Below are 18,600 nucleotides of genomic sequence, written 5' to 3'. Positions count from 1 at the left end.
TCAATAGTCTCACAATTCCTAAGTTTCTCACCCCTAGCTAATCGCTTCTTCTTACACCCGTCTAGCTGTGACCTTCTCTGACGGATATCTATCCTACCCATCTGCGGGGGGTCACGAAACCCTGAACGAATTGCTGTCTCGTGTATCGATGCTCGACTGTAAAAATTAGCGAAAATAAAACGGGATGCTTCTCCGACGGTGATTATCAAGTAGTTGTAAAGTAGTAATATTTCTCACTTCGAGTACTCGTAAGATTTCTTATATATTTCCTTTTTCTGGTAGGCGAAAAACGGCTGAAAATTTTCATTATGAACGAAAAATGATGAATGGACGCTGGATTTGAAATCTAATGCGTTAAATAGATAGGAAATAGTAATGCGTACATAAAGGTTATTAATTTGTTTACTTTCACCCTCATAGCACACAGCTAACGCAATGTATCTCAAGTTTCATCGAAAGTTTTTCTTAAGTATTTATGGGAAAAAGTCTGCAGAGAAAGTTTGGCGACTAAAAAGTTTGTGCGAATTCAATCGAACAACACGCCTGAATTATTGCTGCGAGAAGCAAGAAAAATCCGGGGCTGTAGATATTATCTCCGTCGACAAAGTTCCCACAAAATAATTTCATTTTCACGGGAGAAAAACACTGTTACTAAGGAAACTAGTGCCCTCTTATTAACGCCCGGCTTCTCAATAAAGCCGACAAGTTTTCCCCACATCTCCCAATTCCTCATCATTACATGATCAATCCTGACCCATAGTTTTTCCCCCAATTCGTCCGAAAATTACTTATTTTCTATTTCTGCCCAATTACGGGTGTTTTCTTCTGAGGGGCCCCTCCTAATGGGTTAAGTGTAAGATAGGCATTTGCCGAGGGACTAAACTCGTAAAAATGAAGTCATTACGCCATTCTTCAGAGGCCGACCACGTAAATGCCATTTAGGAAACGTTCCTTCCCTAAGCACGACTTGTAACGTTTCCACTTTTTCCCATCCTAACCTTCCCACCCTCCTCCTGATCTCCCCCCGCTCCACATCGTTCCCTATCTCCTCTTAAAAGATTTCCCAGAATGCAGCCCCTAATGCAGCACATGCCTCCTTTGACCGCAGCTGCCCAATGTCCGCTCTCCTTCCGCCCTTCATTATAAGCCACTTCCCATGACTCAAGCTTCCCCGATTCCAATTCTCTCATATCTTCTAAAATATTCCTTGAGTTTTCTCTCTTCACCATTTTGCACTCCTTTACACACAATCATCCACGCATTGTCAATGAGTGAACCGCATCTTGCCAATGATTGTTGTATAATCAGAGAACATATCCAATTTAATTTTAAAAATTGATTTAGGACCATACCAGTTTATGTTTTCAATTCTAAGTTTTCCGACTAATTTCTTTCTTGAATGGATGAATTTCTCGGATGATTCTTGCAGTAGCCTTAATATAAATCATATTCTCTCTATCACCCAACCATCTTAGTCACTAATTAACGAGGATAATTGCTCAAACGAAGGCAACTATTAACTTAGAAATTAAATGAGCAATGAAGTAAAACAGGATTTACATATTTTTCAAATTATACCCGGGAATTATGTTCCAGTAATGTTGTGACTATATTTCTAGTTTAACATTGCGCTATTGAACTTTCCTCTATTTTTGCATAAAACATGAGCAAATTTGGTTACCGTAATAAATGTAAATTAATAAGATATACGTTCGCGTATGGCATAATAATTCGATTTCTTGACTGCATGAGACACAGAATAGCGTTTTAACTGCCAATTGCTTCTTTAAATTAATTTATATAGAGAGAAAAATAGGCATAGTAAGTACAACAAAATATAAGAATCGCTGAAACGTGGTTCCGCTGAAAGACGAAAGCTTTACTTTAACTAGCTTGAATAGGCGAAGAAAAATTCAGCTTTTGTCATAGAGGTTATCACATAAATGGAATGATAATAAATAATATATTCGTCCTCAATTTGTCAACAAAATATGACAGAAAAAACGGAATATTTAATATTCATTTTCCTTTATACTGTTATGAAAAAATCAAGTTATTCATGTACGTGTAAATAACAATAAGTAGGATGTAGCTCACTCAAAAATCTTTGATATTGAAAGTAGATTTCTGATTAAGTAATAGTGCGCTGTTAATTAGAATAATATGAACGAAGTTAACTTTATTGATTTAAACCATTAGTGGACTCGGGCGTGCACAGAGGGGCGTGTTTTAAGTTAGTGCGCTGGAGGAGTAAAGAAGAGAGAAATGAAGGGGAGAGGGTAAGGTAAGAAAAGTAAGGATAGCAAAAAGACGAACAGTTATAATGCATAAGAAATTTGCAGTTGTGCCCTGTACTCCAGGGGTCAGACCAACGGAGAAAATGCGACTAATTTTCGACCAGCGGCCCGAACGATGAATATACCTACTTCAATATTTGAATTCCAGTTGCACTTTCGTGACACTAGAATCTTGAACAAACAGATGAGGATCTAAATTATCCAGGCGGTCAAAAAGTGATGCCGCCCATTTTGTAGGAAAAATATTCCATTCCATTCCATTGTATGCTTTCAGTCGCGTAAAAATCATATAATTTTGACATAAGGAAGAGGGGAAAGCGCACAACGCCTACATAAATGATCATTATTTCGCCGTTACAAGTTCAGTGATGTTTGATAAAGCGCCTCCATTCCCGCGTTCGACTGCGTTTAAAGACCGGTGAAGAGCCAACAGCTACAAAAGTATTCCGATTCGATGAAGATTATTCCCATCTGAAATGGCATAACTTGGGTTTCTTCCCGCAAAGGCTTTCGCCAAGAGAGCACGAAGAAACTCGTATGAAAACGATTTTCTCGGGCGATATCACGTGGCAGAAAGGAGGGTTTAGAGTGAAAGAGAGGGAAGGGGGACTGGGTGTCGAGAAAGACGGCTCCCCTACTCCCCTCCTCAAAACATATACGTATTGAGGCAGAGCAGCAACTCTCTCTCTCTCTCCTCCCTCCTTCCCTTTCCACACCACACACCATATTCTTTCCTCTCCTCTCTGCACCCTCCCCCTCCACCAGGACACCCAGAAGAAATCTCCGTCTATCTCCTCGGTATCGTAGACATGACTGGCCAATCGCTCAGGCCACACGAACCGTATCATTTCGACCCTTTTTCGAAATGAGACGATCACCGCGATTGCCGTTCAATAGCCGCCGTATGCACCTCCTGCGGCACTTAAGAGGGAGACTGGGAAAGTGTGTGTGCGTCTGTTAGAGGTTAGGGAGGAACAGGGAGGAATAAAGGAGGGTATGGGGGACGGTGGGCTGGGTGGAGCCTTAAAGCTTGCTGCAGCACCCACCTAGTTCCTCGGATGAGAAATGGCCAGCCGTCGGATTAATCGTAATTGTGGTGATTTGAGCAAAATGGAAGGCGATACATCATAAAAAGGTGCTCAACGTCCCTCCCTCCCCCTTTCCTCTCTCGCCATCTCGTCCCTCCCTCCCCCCTTTCTCTCCTTACCTCACACATCCTCCCCCCCTTCCCTTGGAATTCCTCTTACCCCTTGGACCTCCTCTGTCTCCCAATGCGTCCAGTCCTACCACCCTCTCGCCTCCCATCCACTTCAATCGCCTTTTCGTCCCATCCTCTCGAGGTGGTAGGCGCTCCCTCTCCCTCCGCGGCCACACCACCCGGAGCGCCGCGTCCGGACAGGAAAGGAAACCGGTCGGTCCAAAGCCTCCTGGCCGGAGGGGCTCCGTACCCAGAATTCCGCGAGTTCGATCCCCACCGCAGGGACGGTGCCTCCTTAAATCGTTCGCTGACGGGATAAATGGATCCCGCACCCCTGCCCCTCCTCATGTTCTCCGACCTCCATTGAAAAAGAGGGGGACGGGAAGAGGGCGGCGAGGGGACGGCAGAAAAGAGGGGATGGGGGAGGGGTAACGGTCTACTTCTTCCAACCCCGACAATTAATTCTTTTCGGGAAATACCTTCCCTCGGGGGTGAAGTTGATGTGTTCCTTATTTTTTTTCCTAAGGTCCGGCGCTGGTGGGATGGGAGGTGGACTCGAGACATTTTTTTATATCATCGATCGAGTAGTTACGCAATGGAAAAATGCTCCGGAATGATGAGCACGGTGGCTTTTGATGAGGAAGGGAATTTCTCCCTACCCCACCCACCCCAACCTTAACTCCCCCCTTCTACACTCACAAACACCCCGTTTTCCCCGACCCCTCCTTTCGTCCCCCAAACACCCCCCTCCGGCCTCCGCTCGCTTCCTCATTCACCTTAAAACTTCCCTCGACTCCCGCCGCACATCTTGTCCCCTCCCCCCCCCCCCACACACACACACGCACGCTTCCAGTTCTTCCCGTCCGCCTTCCAATTCTGCCCCTAATGGAAGGTTGGGTGGTTCTGCTCCCTCCCTTACCGCTAAGGAGGATGGACGGATTGGTCGCGGGGGATGGCGTTGAGGGTTCCAGGGAGCGAGGAGAGCGGGGGAGAGAGGGGAAGAGGCGGGAGGGGCGGGGGGAGGAAGCAGGCAGAGCCGCCGCCACTCCACCACCGAGAGAGGGAGACTAAAGTTACGGGTTGAAAAAAATAAAATGATGCGGAGGGAGGAGGCTCGGTTGGCGGTGGGGCACTCGGAGTAAGGATGGCTAGAGAGGTGGGGGCGGGTGGCAATAGGGCTGACGGCGCCCCCCTCCGCTCGTTGTGGACGATAGCGGCGCCGACATTGGGAGAGGTAGGGGAAGAGGGGGTTAGTAGGTGTTCGACATCAATTCCTTCTCCAACCGCCCCCCCCCCAAACACTCCAGCCCCCCACTCCACATTCGAATGGAGCTCCTTCGCCCACCCTTCAATATCCCTCCGACCCCCTTCCCTGTCCGCTCTCTTTTAAAAATCCCTCCCCACCCAAAATCACCCTGCTCCCATCCACTAGGAATCCCCACTCCTCCCCTTCTGACTTTTCTCCCACCGCCTCCCCCATCCTACCCCAACATTCCTTTGATTTAATTTATGACTGAATTTGCCACGGGAATGAGGTCAAATTTGCATAAATTAACCTAATGATCAATGTTCGAAAGGAACCTCACGGCAGCCCACAGTAACCATCCACTGGGGGAATTTCCATATTGCGTTTCCCTCCTTTTTTCACTAAGAATATATATATATATATATATATATATATATATATATATATATATATATATATATATATATATATATATATATGCGTGTGTGTGTGAGTGTGTTCGCGGGTGTATGTGAATTTGTTAGCCCGGTTCGACGGCGAGGTTGAATACTTCTGCTCCCGCTAGTATTTTATCCCCGTTCTATTTAGTGTCTGTAAAAACTGCTCGCGGATGAAATTTATCCCTCTCCTTATTTCACGAGACAGAAGGGTATCTCCCATGAAAGCGTTCATAAAAAGCCGATATCTAGCGACCAGATGATTTAATGACAAGAAGTCTACCGAAGTCCTAACTTCAATGCAAAGTATTGAAAAATATCCTGAAGTTCAAGAGAGGGGCTAAAAACGATAAGATATTTAATAATATTTTTCTTTGACAATAACATAGATTTATAAATGGAAAACTCAATATAAAAATGTGCAAAAACGATATTTCCCATTTCACTGAAGATAAAGTGGTGGTAATGTCAAGTCTGTGCTAAATTGTTTGAAAAAACCGCGAAATATTTTCTCTTTACTTTGCTGGAATTGATTTGGTAATAAATAGTCGTTTTATTTTCATTAATCAATTTTTAATGCGTCTTACAGGATATCACTATCGTGTAGAAAGAATGTGTTTAAAATAGCAATTCTCTTCTACGATGGGACACCCTGTGATCCAAGCATCGAAACCTGCGCCTAACATTAGTCATCCGAAGATAAACCTAGCGAATGGCACCATTTCCATTCTAATCTTCCCAGCAACGGAGTTTCAATGACCCGTAGTTTCCTTTGTCTGATGTTTATCCCTCCAAACTGACTCAGGGTTATGTGTTAGACGGGGCTTTACGGCAACAACCTCTCGCCCAATAAAGAGACATTTCTTCCTTTTTTTCTGTCAATCGAATCGTTTGGTCTGTTTTCGTCGAGTTTTCTTATTACCTCTGCTCCAGCCGTTCTCCCAAGGGGGCCGTCGCGACGCCCAGGAGCCGTCAGAGGGGCGTCGGCAGACAGATACGCCCCCGCGCTACACCCAACCGCCCCAACTCACCCCTCTCTCTCGTTTCCCCTTCCACCTCCTCGCCCCCTCCGCCCTCCACACTCCCCCATTCAACCCCGTTTTCCCACTCGTCCCCCGCTCATCCCCCGAGGCCGGCCTTCCCGCGGCGGCGGGAACATCTCTCCGCGTCAATACTGTCCCGCCATACTGGGAGTCTGTGGATTGGAGTAAGCGGGGGAGGAGGAAGGAGGATGAGGAGGAGTAGAGTAGACGTGTGTGGGGGGAGGGGGAGAGGATAGGCTGGAGGAGGCTGTGGGCGTGTGGGGGCGACGGAGTGAAGAGGGTTGCAGGGGGAGTGCAAGGGTGGGTGGGCGGAGGGTGGAGAGATGCGGGGGTGGACTCGTGGGGTGGAAGCGTGGGTGGGACGGACGGAGGGAAATGGGGATGAATTGGGAGAGGAGGGTGAGTGGGGGTTTTCGGGGGGAGGAGACTTTTTCTCCGGGGGTGGGAAAGATGTGGCGATATTGTGCGGTGGAAGGGTTGGACGCACGGGGAGGGTTTGCGGAAGGAAGGCGAATAGGGAGGGAGAGAAGGAAAGGTGGGAGGAGTAGGAGATAGAGAGAGGAGTGAAAGAGGGCGAACTGGGGAGAAGTCAAATCGTAAAAGTCATGCGATAGCCTCCAAAGAAAGGATTTATACGACTTCCTCACTTAGAGGTCGCGTTCGACTTCCCTCCCTTCGCCGGCCGCCCCCTTCGCCCAATTCCCCATTACTCCGCCGTGCATCCCCAACCCCTTTCTCAACCGCACCCCAACCGCTTCCCGCCTTCCCTCCTCCTCCACCAAGTTTTCAGGATTTTTCTCTCATCTCTCTCCTTTTTTTACCCTTCTCCGCTCTAACCTCCTTCTCCTTTCCTTTTCCTCCCTCTCATATGTCTCGCTCGGAGCCCTCAGGGAAAGTGACGATTGTCAGGGGCGAGGGGGATACAGCGAAGTGAGAGGGACTAAGGGAAGGTGGAAGGGTGAAGAGGAAGGAGGAGAGTGTACGGTAGAGGAAAAAATAGAGGGGGACGAAAGAGAATGGGGATAAAGGATGATGGAAAAGGATACGGGCCGAATGTTTTGGTGGGTGTGCTTGTGAGTCACCCTAAGGAGGCTCATGACGTCTTCAAAACAACAATCGCAAAGAAATCTCCACATCGCCGTCCTCTGTTCCTTCTTTCCTCTAGTTCCCCCTCGGTTTACTCTCAATCTCCATTTTCCTTTTCCCTCTTGCACTCTCCCTCTCCATCGCACTCTCCTTCCCCCTTCGACAAAAAGGTGGTAGATGGAAGATTTATTATACTTACGCGCGTCCTCTTCCTAACCATCTATCTCGCACAACGCCCCCGCAAGTGCACCTCGGCCTCCCTTCCTCCCTTGTCCCTTCTCCACCCGCGGTGGTGCCTCGGACAATATCGGCGTATTTTCCCAGACTTTTATATTGGGTTATCAATGGCATTTTTCCTAGTATCAGAAATTCCACAACTTAACCGCCTTTGATCGCTTTTGTCTCCCCAAACCGGCGGCGAGACGAGCGTGATTGAGAGAGTATTGGGAGATTTAGGAGTGCAGAGGGCTGGTGAATCGGTGAGAGGAGAGGGAGGCGGAGAAAAGGGAGGGGGCGTGCTGGAGGGGCGAGATGGAGAAGGGAGGGGGGTCGTGCGGGAGATATATGTGGGTGTTGTGGGCGTCGCGGAGGAGAGTGTTTGGTGCCGTGGTTTTAGGTGGTGTTGGCGGTTGTGTGTCGTCAATGGGGATGGGCCAGGAGCCATGAAGAAGAGACAGAAGGGGAGGGCAAGTGGGTACAATGAGGGAGGAGGCATGGGCGGAGAAGTGGACTGGAGGGGACGGACGATTAGAAAGGTGGGAAATAAAAAAGCGCAGGGAGTTGAGGGAGGTGAGGAAAGAAATGTGGTGTGGGAGGGGGCGCAGTGGGGGAAGGGTCGAAAGGAGACCCTTCCCTCCCCCGAACGCATGGGGAGCTTAAACGGAGGGGTGGGTGGGACGAGAAGGAAAGACAGAGAGAGAATCGAACAGTCATGTGCGTGGGCTTTAGTGGCTCTCGCAACTCTTTCATTCCTTTTTTCTTTGACTCCCCTCCACTAACACCCCTCCACCTCCCCTAGGTCCCACCTCCCTCCAGCCTTTCGCCTCGTCAGCGGTCTGCTCATATCTTCTGGATGATCTCTCTTCTCCCTCGAGGCCGGGACGTAATTGCACCCGTTGGTCAGTTTTTTCGCATCTTCCCGCGTCCCCGTCCCCTCCCCCCATCCCGATAACTTGTCAATCATCGCGGGGATGGTTTTCGCTGCATGCTGTTGACCCTCGTTAAACAATCCGACCATTATGCCCCCGGCTATCGCCTCCTGCGGTAATTTTTACGATCAGATGGATGGGATGCCATCCGTGTTTGTTTTGGCTCCCTCTCTCGACCATATGCAAAACGCTCGCGCCCAGTGAGAGGCGGCGGCGATCGGCGGCTATTCGGTTCCACTCCCAAGTCCCCACTCAGGTGTCAGGCTCTTTTTCTGAGGTGGTGTTTTATGCTTTTTTTTAACGATATCCGCAATTTTTCACTCTGGAAAAACCACTTACCCAATGCGAGCACCTTTCAGTATAATTTACGAAGGACTTGTGCCAGTGATTTCACCAGTCTTGGGTGAAAATTATTTCTAAAATTATATTCAATGTATACATTTACGCCGAACACCGAATAAACGTCTTGCTTACTGGCTATCGCCCGAATGTGCGCAGTAAATTCTTCGGCAGAGAACAAAATTTTGACACATGGTAAGTGAGACCAAGGATCCTAAACGGTAGAAAATACAAATTCCGACAGAAACAAAAATAAAAATCAAGGATATACCCGTCATACATTTATTCGGACGACGCGTCTTAAATCCGTCATAAATATATCGTAAATTCAAATATTAAACATCATTGGTTATAATACTCTTGCCTCAAGCCTCATAGTTTCGTCCTCGTCCTGAGATACCTTCGTTAAATTTTCTGTGAATAGTTCAGACTCAGTATTTATTCTTGACATTTTAATTATTTTATAACCTTATGCATATTCACTATGCCTCTACTCACGTCTTCATGTTAGCCATTTTCAGAGATTTTCCAATTGTTATATTTCATTTTTATTGCACTGATTTTTGAGAACAGATTGTCACGTAGAAAAATATTGACATTTAGCAATTTTATAGGCAAAAGAAGACTGCTGGCATATTTTAAGAATAGCATTAGGGTCCACTTAAAACAAGCGTGACTATACTATGGAAATATGACCTCAATACTTATTCGTATTATTCACAATGATATCAATTCATGGAATTTATGATCTTCAATGTGAAAACATAACCTATACATTTCTTCTTGTTTATCTTGTTTTATCTACGAGACGTACGTATGAAAACTACTCGTATATGAAGCTATAGCTTACCAATACAAAATTTTCCCATATAATTTCAAGTAATTTCAATAACTTTATTAATTTTATGTATATTATACATACATATATTTTTTTACTTCTTTAATTTTAATTAATAATCATAGAATATCTTCGGTTGACATAAGAATTATAGGATGAGTAGGGATAAGTTCCTTGATGGCTCCAATGGTTTCAGGTTCACCTGTGTGAGCATTAATGATCACTGAATGAGTAAAACTTCGTATATTTTTACAATAAATTTATCACGGCACTGCCGTTTTTGACACATAGGCGACATCATGAGGTAACTGATAACGTCTCATATGCGTCGTAACCGGTAGTACCGTAATAAATGTATTGCGGAAACATACAAAGTTTACTAATTCAGTGATAAATACGCACTATTTACTTTTATAATATAACGATCTCAGTATGATACCTGGCTAACACAATGATAGCTTAAGCACATTGCTGCTATGTTCATGATTTGCAGCTTGCCCCAAAAATAAGACGGTCATTTCGTATTGATGCTTAACTGTGATAAAGTTGGTATTTGATTTCATTTGTTAAATTTCAAAATGAGGTAATTAAGGTTATATTTTATAACCTATTAAAAGGTTATATTTTAGGAATTCTGAAGTATTTGTTTCAAAATGATTGATAGCTACCGTTTGAATATCAAGAAGTAGAAAATCTGTTACACATTAACATAACCATATCAATCTCTTCCGCCATGCGTATTTTTCCTGGGGAATAACATCGTCTTAGCTCAAAATTTGATAATCTAAAACAAATCAGAGAAAATAGACTTTAACGAATTTGTTTCTCGCTAGGCTTTGTTTACCATAATTTGGAAGCTCGGGAGTCAACCTAAAGTGATTCCTGCATATTTCATTTCACCTATTATCTTTCTTCCCAAGTACAGTGCGAAATAGTATTTCCTTCTGCTAATGCATAAACAAAATCAACTTAAATAAATGAACAGAACGAATCTTCAGTAAAGTGTGATTTCTAATTTTACTGCATGAGCCTACTAAATTGAGGACATGAAAAACTTAATGCAAACTTTCCTCATTTAAATATTTTAAACGAAATGTGGCCATAGAAGTCCCTCCAGATATCGAAATATAAATAAAATCAAATTATAAAAACAAAGAAATCATTAATTCTTCTATGATTAACTCATGAAGTAATATTAGCGATCAAAATGTTCTTCTTTTACTGCTGAGAGAACATGAACGTTTAATGACTAGCTTGCTCGCCAATTAATTTCCGACGAGTGTGAAAAAGAACCAAACCTCCCTGCTCTGCGAAACTTGTCATTTCAACTGGAAAACAATGTGTGTATGTAGACGTTGATCATAAATTTCTGCTTTTTTTCGATCAACTGATCGCTCCTCATTTTTTTCTTGTGTAACTCGAGAGTTTCGAGAATGAGATATCTATTCTCGAGAAGATTGCGTGCTCTAGAATCTACGCATTTCATCCTTGTCATATCGATCGTGCAAGTTTTCAGATAGGGGATATTTGTCGGGAAAGGAAATGAGAAACTTTCGGGTTAACGTATATATGAGTTCCGAGAGATAGAAACGAGATTGATTAAAATTTGCCGTGTCATTGCCGTCATCTTCCCTTTTATAATAAATGGGCGGTTTTTTCACTTAGCGAGTGTGTCTGGGAGACATCCTGTATGTCGAATGACGAGTCTGACTCCGAAGTTTCTCGAACTTTTGCGCCAGCAGAAAAATAAGACAATAAGAATGCCAGCTTTCGGTAGAAGATGAAATATGATACGTATACGTTAAAGTTGGTCGCAGACAACAAAATATTGAGTCAACTACACACACTTGTGATTTCAAAATCCTTATTGATTTATAGACATGACATAAAAATTAGATTTTTCACCCGACATTTCAATTACAGTTTATTAGAGTCCTCTAATAGAATGAAAAACTATTTTCTCATTGCAGCGTTGAAAAATAATTACTAATTGGTAGTCGGCAGATATCATTCTTAATTAATTGAGCGAGTGAGTATCTTTTTAAATGTCGCATAAATTTATTTTTCTTCGAGCAACAGTAAAGAAAATTTAAGTTTTTAAAGCATCATAATTAGTAGATAGCATTAATTCGTATTAATCAGTGGTACGATTTAAAAATAAAATGTGTTAATTTTTTCGTTATTGCCTAATTAATATTGTAATTATAAATACAGAGAAATGTTGCTCAAGGATAAAGTGGTCAATAATGGCACCTTTTTGCAGCTAATACAGCTTATATTATCACAGCACAAGTATTTTTTGAGGATAGAATAATGGTTGATAAATTTAGTCTGGGGGAACTATTTAATATAAATAATAGATAAGATTAATAAAATCGCACATACCAGCTTTATAAGAAAAGTATTTCTCATATTATCAGCAAAAAGTCAAAACACTAATTATTACAGATATGTGATAGTTAAATTTCTGAAAATTAATCGAATTCTTTGCTCGATTACTTGTGCTACACAAAATCCTTATTGAAGAGATTTTGCCATCTCGTGTAAGCGTCTTCGGATTTTATTAATATCAGTACTAGGGCAAAAGTATTTGTTTCAATTTCATGTCTAAAAGCACATTCGTGTATCAATGATAATATTTTTTTCTCAAGTAAACCTTAGGACAAAGTCAATTGAGAAAATTAAAATTATGACAGTGGAAATTTCACTGAACACTCACGACAAAAATCCACTATTCCAGACCGTTAATTATTATTTTTATGCTATCATTAACAAAATAGAGGTAATTAGCGAAATTTTTGCACCAATATCCTAAATTTTTCCCTCTTTTAAAACCATCAATTTATTGATAAAAAAATTTATTTGGTCAATACAGTAACATCTCCATATAGTGGTATTCATATTTTAAAGCGATTATAGACTATTAAAGATAAAATAGTTATTAATTGGCTTGATAACAGGCATTATGTTGGATATTTAATGACGAGTGTAGCTAATTAAAAACTTCCCTGGTTTCCATGGTCATTCCCATGTAGCAGTGATGCCAAGTAGAATAATCTCATCCTCCAGAACACCATCTCTTCCCGCCTGCTAATTGCCTCTGAATTTCCCTCCAAAAAACTTTCTCTTTTCATTAGTATGCCCGATAAAATAAAACATTTCTCTTTCTTCACATCTTTTTATAATTACAGAAATGATTTCCTTTCATTTATATTCTTAGTCAATTTCCTACCGCTAGCTACCGATCGTTTTTCATACGGATACAAAGTCTACATGACATCACAACTTAACTTGTTTCTCTCGTTAAGAAGTAAACAATCAGATCCCAAGTAAATGAGTTCAAGCTGCATAAAATACTGTGAAACGCTCTTTTCTCTTAATGTTTTACATGTAGATGGATATAGATATATTTACAATTGAATACTAAAAGATATATTTAGATAGATATGTTTACAATTGAATCAACTTCAAACGTACACATCCATCGACCATTTAATTTGGAATCCTTATTACGGACTTGCTCTAATTCCCTTATCATAATTACAAATCGAAAAATGATTTCGATAGTGAATTTAAGTGGAGTTACAGGTCAAGTTGCATTAAAATCGCAGTAATATATGAAGACATTCATTTTAATTTCAGCAGGATAATTATAAAAATACCGAAGTTTGAAAACTCATTTCAATTCGATTATATTTGTACACCCATCAAAATCCATGTAGCACATTTAACAAATTGTGAGATGAACCTTAGGGACATGATTTTTTTATATTTTCATTACGATTGTAATTCAACGAGCCTCAAAAAAATAGGTTCAAAGAAGACTAATAATATAATAATTTACTATTTATCTAGCAAAGCTGGGAACCATTTTCAAATACAGCAAGAAAAAATAATAACTGCCCAATTTTTATGCGAGGATATTGGACGCAAACGTTTTTCTTACCACAGGTCATGCACAAAACCTAAAAAAACCGCAAAGTTCTTGGGGGACGAAGAAGGTAAAAAACGTAAAACATTCAGAACGAGACTCAAAAGACGCCCTTCGGTTGTGACGTCCCGTGAAGAAGTCCCCATTGAAGAAGAGGGGGAAAGGTAGTGAAGGAAGGATCCCCCTTAGTGAGAAATGGAGCACGGTGAGAGATGTAACCATCGTGAAAAGCGACGGCACCAATAACGAAGAGCGCAAATCTCCCCGAAGCCCCAAGCAATGCGCGGAAGCGGCAAGGGAGCGGTGGGTTTTAAACCAAACAAATGAACAAATTGCATAGTTTCGCGCATGTAGAGAACGGGATCCTAAACTCTGGAACGACGGCCGCGAACTTTGAGCCGACCATCTCAACTCCTCACACGCACACACTCTGCCGCCAAGTCGTTTCCACAACCTCACCCTTCCCTCCGGAAAATCCCGCCTGAAGAAACCCACTCCGCGAACCCTTTCGCAAACGTGTGTTTGTGTGTGCGGGAGAAGTAAGACTTCTGAGAGGTCGGGGTAGACGGAGACGGGGGTGGGTAAAGGGTTGGGCGGCGGCGGGAGAAGGCCGAGGACGGTAGAATTACCCGGCAGCGCGCTCCTGGGCAACGAGCCGTATCAGCCTCCTCACGTGATGAAAGGGTAGGCATTGTGGGGGTGGAGTGGAGAGAGAGAGAGAGAGAGAGAGAGAGGGTGATGACGAAGGCGGCGGGGAGAGACGGAGTTGAGAGAAGAGGTTGTGGGTGGTGGGTTGAGAACTTCCACCAACGAGAGGGGCGAAGGAGGAGGGAGACGTGGGAAAGGCGAGGGAAGGCGGGGAGTGAAGGGACAGAGCGGGAAGAAGGGCTAGGAGGAAGAGAAGGCGTGATGAGACGAAGACAGATAAGGAAGTGGAGGAAAGGAGTCGGTATAGATGAAGACACGGAGGCAAAGGAAAGACAAATGAAGGGATATATGGAGCACGAGGCTCTGTGCAGTGACGGATGCGATGGGGAGGACTCAATGAAATGGGACTGACTGATTGATTGATTGGCCACTGACTTCATGTGAGCTGGGTGAAAACGAGACCGACCGGTACTTCGAAAATCTCTTCGCCAGCATAACCTTCTGCCAGATATGAATCACGAAGGTAGGCAATAGGGAGAGGGAAAAGGAAGTTGTTAGTGAAACTATGGACAGGAGAAACGACGGAACTGATTGGAGCACTAACTCAAGAAAGAGACGGAGGAAAAGCTTTCAGTAATTCCGCGCACAAATTTATTGGAGGACTTGGATCCCGTTGTAGATCATTATTTTCAGACCCCTATTTCAAATACATTTCCACATATAAATAATCCACATAGCTGAGAGTGAAAACATACGTTAATCTTCCGGCAATCCCGGTACCGAAAGACGTTTTCATAGAAAAATAACAAATCGTATCATATTAGTTGGAAATTTTATCAGCGAAAAGGAAATTAATAGGAAAAGAGGAATTTCCTAGCTTAACGGCTGTGTAAAATAAATATGACGGATAAAGAGAAAATTAAGAAGGAAAACCATATAATTCACGGATTTCATCTGTATTACTAGTTCAATAATATTCCTAGTCGTTTCTTCTGACACAGGAATAATCAGCATTTAATCCATTCTTCAGATTATGCCTAAGTTCACTAGAAAAAATGTAATTGTACTCTTGAGAAAGAAGTGACGTGCGATAATATTTCATAAGATACACATTTTTGTACTTTTAAACATGAGCGCTGATTCCCCAAGTAATCGCAACCGTAGAACATATTTTCGCTTACGGCATACACCTAAAAGTGGAGAATCACCGCTCTAAAGGGTACACGGTCATCCGACTAACACAGGGAATCCATAACAAATACATCAAATATAAATTAGTCGTAGAAAACCAAGTCAACCATTATAAATGTGATTACTAAAAAACTGTGTAAGTTAAGATATTTTGTGGTATTTCCGGGTTTATTAAAATCAGCCGCTAGCTCAGTTACGCTAACACTAGTTTAGCTTTTGAGGATTGGTTTTACTCACTGACCTTTCAATGGTTATTGTATAAGCTCATAAAATAACGCGGAAAACAACTGAAGCAATTACCAAATGCATCATAACGCAGAGCTTCAAAATGCCCGCAACGGCGAGGTCAGAAAGAAACAAGTTCAAGAAACAAAGGATACTGGCTCTGTGGTTGAAGATAAATTGATTCTGCGGCGGTAGGAAGTGCCCTATTCTGTGCGTCGGCTACAAAAGTCCACTCACACACCCTCACGCGGATATTATTTACGCGACGGGCGGAAGTGGGCCTTCCGCGAGGGAAACCGCAAAACAAATGCGAAGCAGAGGGGATTGGATTTAGTGGGGACAATGGGGAAAAAAAATACTTGTTGCTCTTCATAGGCTGGCTGCGTCCCCTCCGATAGCGGTGGTCTCCCATGTGTCCTAGAGGTTGTCAGCGCATGGAAAATATAGGGATGGAAAAGTGGAGGCAACATATTATTTTTCTTTATGGTTAAACAGCATAAGAGCCTTCAAGGGGCATTAAGGCCCCTTCTGTGAGAGCACTGATTCAGGAATAGAGCAAATTATATAAAAAATCCGATGAATTGAAGAAAAACACCCATAAAATAACGCATTTAATCGTACCAAAACTATTTCAATTAGGGTGGGCAGCCTATTAAAATACGAATAAAATATGTAATTGTTAACTGATTTTAAAGCTAGCGATACGTGCGAAACTTCAAGCCAGTGATCCAAGCCACGAATAAAATCGGACAACAGCGATAACAAAAGAAAGATCGACTGTTTGAGAAGGAAAATCGAGGATATTTTTGACTCTAAAAATTTACAACTACAGTGTTAACAGAACGTAAGAGATAAGCGCATTTTCCTTTTAGATCTATCATTAATACTTCTTTTTAAGAATAGCTTAGCACCAGCCTAAGCACCCTTGAGCGGTCCCTTGAGCGTTATTACGTAGATTGAGATGCCTTTTGTAGAATCGATTAATTCTTGCTAAGATGTACCCCGCTAGTCTGAATGTATAGAGGGGAAGGAGGAGAGCAGAGAGTTATTCTAGGAAATATGTTAAAACAAGGTAAGAAATAAGAATGTCAGCGGGAATATGGGGGCGAGCTAAACGACAGATTTCTGAAGACAGTCGTGGTAAGCGGCACTCGGAACGATGAGTGCACCGATAGCCATGATCATTGAGCATCAATCTCACCATCGAATTCAGAAATGGTTAAAGCAGAAGGCATATAAAACCGAAAAGGAGTATTGGGTGGCGGTTTACTTCACATCTAGATTACAAATTTTCCCATAATTTTACCGAGTCGAGGATTTCATTTATTGCACAAATTCAAACGGTGAATACTCAGGAGTATTCGCTTAAGTTAGAAAATATTAGCATAACCACATAGAAACAATGCAACGACTGAGGATTTTGAACAACGTAATATGGTGTGACTATGTTATCGGGACGCCACGAAAACCACCGATGTCGGGAAGACTCACGGCCAAGTTCAAATATTCTTAGAGAATCTACAAAACTAAGAAATCTCTAATGACTTACACTATTCTGTTTCAAAATTGTATCTAAGAATTTTAGTAATTTCACGACAATCTGTATTTAAATATTAACGTATCTTTGAAATTTTACGAAATGAAAAATGCGAAATTCATTTGAAATTCTATAGAGAAGCAAGGCCTTCATGCATCTCATAGCTTACCGGGCTGTTATTACTTTATAACTGAAGTTTCGCTTCGATAAATCGAGATTATAAATAGAAGAGCGAGGAAAAAAAAGCGTAGATAATAGTGATATGTTTAGCAATGATTTAATGACGAGTGAATATTTTAGTTTTAAAGGAAAGAATCTTAACCCATTAAGCTTCAAATGCGTAGTTTTCAAAAAAGGAGTGAAATTTCACCAAGCTAATTAGACAGAGAAAGTGCCATCTAAATCATCAATATCTGGGTGAGAAATGTTCCAGTATAGTATTTTTCATTAATAATAAGTTTATATTTTTACGAACGTACACCGATTCCAATTTCACGTCTCATAATAATGCCAGTGCGAGCGACCATTGTTATCAAGTTTCCACAGATGCATCTCATTATTTTGTCACGTTTTATATCGGCTACAAAAGACTGACTTGTCGGAAGGAAAGAAATACAGTTTGAAAGTCTAGAGGTATCGTCGCCATCAAAGATCAAACGTGCCGCCGTGACCTTCACGATCAATGAAAGAGCCCTAGCAGGTTGAAACAGAATATAGATAATTCTCAGCGCACATTACTCGTGTCCTTACGCAATGTGTTCTGATGGGGAGAAATGGAGGAATTTTCAATGGAATGGAGGCGTTTTTTGGAATGCTACAACAATTCCCACTCTGCGAACGCATTGGCTATCCCTAGCCACTTGGTTAACAAATCGCGTTTTCTACCATTAATAACTACCTTTACTTTTTTCTAATTACAATCTGAATTGAAAAAGTCAATGAAAATCACAAGTTATTCCCTCATCCTATTGGACAATTACCAGGTCAATTTGTGAAACTACCTATATCTTTGTTGTGTCACTATTCTGTGGTGTGTGAAACACCAAGAAGGAAGAATGACACTAAAAAATCTGGAAGGCAACTTAAGTAAGGAAAAGCGAATGATGAAGAAAAATAACGGGCAATGGGGAGTGTACCGGGTATCGGCAAGAAGAAATGAATGGAAAAAAAGATGAGGATGGATTTTTACTGATTCAATGAAATTGAAGCGCATCACACCCACACAGAATGAGACAAGAGAGCGAGAGGAATACATTGCGACCTCGCAATAAGTCAATGTGCTGTGTTAACTCCGCAGGAAGATGACTTTCCTTTCAATCGAGCAAGGGCGTTGTTTCTTCATAGCAAGAGAACACGACAGATCATTATTATTTGAAAGTCATTCAATGGAAATAAACTCTAATTCAACAAAAAGAGCAAGCCAAAAAATTCCACTT

The sequence above is a fragment of the Hetaerina americana genome, unplaced genomic scaffold (genome assembly GCF_022747635.1).
Source record: "Hetaerina americana unplaced genomic scaffold, ioHetAmer1.1.p SCAF_5, whole genome shotgun sequence".
Lineage (NCBI taxonomy): Eukaryota > Metazoa > Arthropoda > Insecta > Odonata > Calopterygidae > Hetaerina > Hetaerina americana.
Note: the sequence above shows the minus strand (reverse complement) of the source record.